Below are 3,720 nucleotides of genomic sequence, written 5' to 3' on the forward strand. Positions count from 1 at the left end.
AAGAAAGAAAGAAAGAAAGAAAGAAAGAAAGAGAAAGAAGAAAGAAAAGAAGGAAGGAAGGAAGAAAGAAAGAAAATCACAAAAGAAAGAAAGAAAGGGAGGGAGGGAGGGAGGGAGGAAGAAAAGAAAGAAAGAAAGAGAAAATGGAAGGAAGGAAGGAAGACAGCTTATGTGAGCTGTTATTGAATGGTGTCAGCACTATTCATCTCCCCAGCTATGTGGGCTGTTGAACAAAGAAACCTGAATGCCAAATGCAAAAAAACAAAACAAAACAAAACAAAACAAAAGAAAATATGTGAGGCTTTACCCTCTACTGTTTCTTTCATCTGTTTTTCAAATAATCATGTACTGATATTGTCACCAACTAGTAGTTAGCTCTGGGCTAGGTTGGAAATGAAATCAATTTTTGGAAACAATCATGTGATTGGAGATTGTTGGCAAGAACTCGCCTGATGAAAAACATGGTGGTAGTGTGTCTCTGACAGTAAATGGGGCATCTGAAAACCCATCATACCTGATTTAGTCTACACTGTTCATGTATCAAGACATGGCAAAAGCATGAGGGGTCCACATCTATGTTCACACAAATCTGGCGACATCCATACAGATGAGCCAGGATGGAACCTCAGACTTTTCTCATCCAGTTACATATCAATGTTTTAATATAAAAGTTGGGACTCCTGAATGTTTCAAGATAGAAATTCCATGAAAACAGTGTACACATTTGACCTTCTGCAAAGGAAGGATTTATTTATTTATTTTTTAATTTTGATAGAAAAGTGTAGTCTCCAACATGGATTCCAGCGCATCTTAAACATTCAACAAGAAAGCACCCCGAGGAGGAGGCGGAACAAAATTCTTCAAAGCTGGGTCTCTGTATATGGCCCTACAAAAAAAAACATACTTGAAGTGCAGTCATTATTTAAAGCACACGCCAGTGAGAAAAGGCCAGATTTGCCGGTCTTTACATGGTGATGTGATACCAGGGAGAATTAAACTCACGCTGGAGGGAAGGAGAAAAAATGATTGTAACAACTTCATAAAGCTCACAAAAGAGTCTGGTGAACATGTGCAAAAGTTCAGCTGTGACATTGATCCATCCTATTTTTCTTGTCAAGAAAAGACCTTTTTTCCACGTGGATGTGAGTAGGACATGCATAGCATAATTTTTAAAGGACAAACATCGGATTTAAGCATGAGTGGCCTTAATAATTATAGTTGTTTTTTTAAATTGTTCCCATGGAAACGGATTCAAAAACTGATATGCCTGAAGTTTCGCCCTGATTTTAGTCAATGGTCTTCCTGTAAGGTTGTTGGGGGCAATTAAAACACTTGAAATCCTTTGTGAGTTATTAAAGTATTGAAAAGGCAGAAGACTCTTTGTCAAGGAACAGGGGAGTGGGAGAGCCATTTTGGCTCTCACCTCCTTATTCATGGGTAAGAAGCCCTTCCCGGGATACGAGGTTGTCCCAGCTTGGGTAGTTGTCTTTTGAAGGATCATAAAGCGTAAAAGGCTTATGTGTCAACCAAGTAATCCAATGACATTCATGTTTAAAACGTTTGTCCTTTAACTATCAAAAATATTCTAGATCTTTGCTGAAGACAAAAAATGCCCAGTTCTCTGGCAAGTATCAAGTCCATCTATAAATGCAGACCACAAATGTGTCTCCTCTACCCACTGGGCTGTCTCCTCTGCAGGTGCGGCACCCGGGTGTCTCTTACAATCAGGTTTCTACCTTCACTTTGCAACTGAATACTTGAAATAGGAAATAAACTAGGGAAAATAGGGTCCTCAGAACAAATCTGTAGAGTTAGTTATTTCTATGTACGTGCCAATTTTGTCACACTTATTTATTGTTTGGGAAGGGTATTTTGACCCTGTTTCTGTTGGTAAGAGTATTATTGATTAAAACAAAAAAAAAAAACCCACAACTTGATGGGGACAACCAATTCTGTCCCCCTAAAAGCCCCTACTTTTGTCTAGCATTGTATCTTTTCCCATTCCATGTGGCATTCTATGCTGTTTTGGGGGAGGGGGGTTGTTTTCATATATTACAGACTCTGGGTTAAAAAAAAAACAAAACACTGTGATGTTGGGAAAATCTTGGATTTGAGCAACCTTAAGTAGGTTCCCCATGGAGTTTTAATGAAGTTAAAAACAGACAAGTGTGTTTTGGTTAACACTTATGTAAAATCATTATACTTTTCATGCAGTCAGACCTGCAACACATAGCCTCTTTAATTTCAATGGACAGTCTTGATTTTGTATTTATGGAATTTTGTGTATTCCAGTATGCACGTTAAATGCACATTGACTTTGGTTTGAAAGTGGGTTCCAATTACCTTTTTAAACAGTGTTTATGACAAGACAGCCAACATGTTGACATCCACTATATCTGCGATGTTTTTGTGTAGAGTGCTGTTTGAACGTGACGTGCTGCACTAGTGGGTCAGTATCTCTCTATTTCCTTGAGACCCTCGTTTGATAGTGCTTCTTGTGATAATTTCTTCAAGTGAGTGGCATGTGGATTGTAACACTAACATGTGGCTAAGGACCTCAATATGAACCAATTAAGGAATTCTCAGAAATTACCCATGGGCATGTATTAGACAAGTCATTGTAACTTAACGTCCTGTAGAATTGTAATGTACAAGGTGTGTAGAATCCATAGCATTGTGACTTGTGTATGAGAAGTGCTGTACTGATCACCTTGTTTCTATCCATGAAATAAACTTTATTTCTTTCGGAAGTGAGTGATTCATTCCAATCCAGAGAAATGTCAGCTGCATTTTTCCTAGGCTTGAACTGCCACGGAGCTTCCTGAAAGGTTTTCCATCAATGCCCAGACCACTGGCTTGCCTTCTTATTAGAAGGGAACTTGAGATGATTGTAGAGGACTTCCTTATTCGTTGAAGCCAATTTGGGAATTGAGGAAGGGCTAAACTTCACCCCTGATTCAGCATTCGATAGTAATAATGAAATGACATTTGGTTTTTAGGTGCCTTGCTGACCCAAAGCCACAAGGCATGAAATTCCCAGCACAGGCAGCCCTTTTGTGTGTTGCCTGCTAAGCTGGTCGCCTTTTCCATTATGTTTTTTTTTTTTCAGAAAGAGAACTTTTGTAAGGCAGGAATTTCTTACCTCATAGGACTTCCTGAAGCAGCCGGGTGCACAGCAGGAATTAAAAAAAAAAAAAGGTAAGTGAGATTGCATCCTACCCCAGTGGTTGGAAAACACAGTCTGTTATTTTGAAATTGCATGACTTTATCTATAAATTTGTCCTTCTGGTACAAGAGGGTCTCCTCCTCCAAATGCAATCTGGTCTTGTAGTGGATATGATGCTGCCTATTACTTTCATTGAAGCACAAATATTTAATTTGTCTTAAATTATGACTATAAAAATTTGCACTGACCATATTGAATGTCAGGGAACCATAGCATTTAAGGAGTCACATCCTGTTTCTTAGAAAGACTGGCCCAATTTACTGTCCTTTCCTAGTTGGTAGATTTAAAAATTTTTATAAGAAAGCCTGAGGGAATCCCTCCCAGTAATCCAACCACAATTTCTTCTACATTATGAAGAAAGAGAATGGAACCAACAGGGATTTCATCTCATTGCTCTCAGAAGAGATGGTGCCCCAAATTACTTTCTTATCCTTTCCCAAACATTTTCAAGAAGAGGAGTGAATGAAGCCCCTCTTGGCTTAGGCATACTCATT

At 38.7% G+C, this 3,720-nt stretch overlaps 1 protein-coding gene across 1 annotated transcript in view; it reads left to right on the plus strand.

Annotated features, from left to right (window-relative positions):
- ERC2 (ELKS/RAB6-interacting/CAST family member 2) overlaps positions 1-2,750 on the plus strand; it is a 1,053,591-nt gene extending 1,050,841 nt beyond the window's left edge. Inside the window, exon 15 of the mRNA XM_069084575.1 lies at positions 1-2,750. This exon is cut by the window's left edge and continues 584 nt beyond it. The gene's annotated coding sequence lies outside the window, so the exon portion shown is untranslated.
- Positions 2,751-3,720: the final 970 nt, after the last annotated feature.

This window comes from Petaurus breviceps, unplaced genomic scaffold (genome assembly GCF_028583685.1).
Source record: "Petaurus breviceps papuanus isolate PSGF00001 unplaced genomic scaffold, PetGlider_PUasm1.0 174, whole genome shotgun sequence".
Taxonomy (NCBI): domain Eukaryota; kingdom Metazoa; phylum Chordata; class Mammalia; order Diprotodontia; family Petauridae; genus Petaurus; species Petaurus breviceps.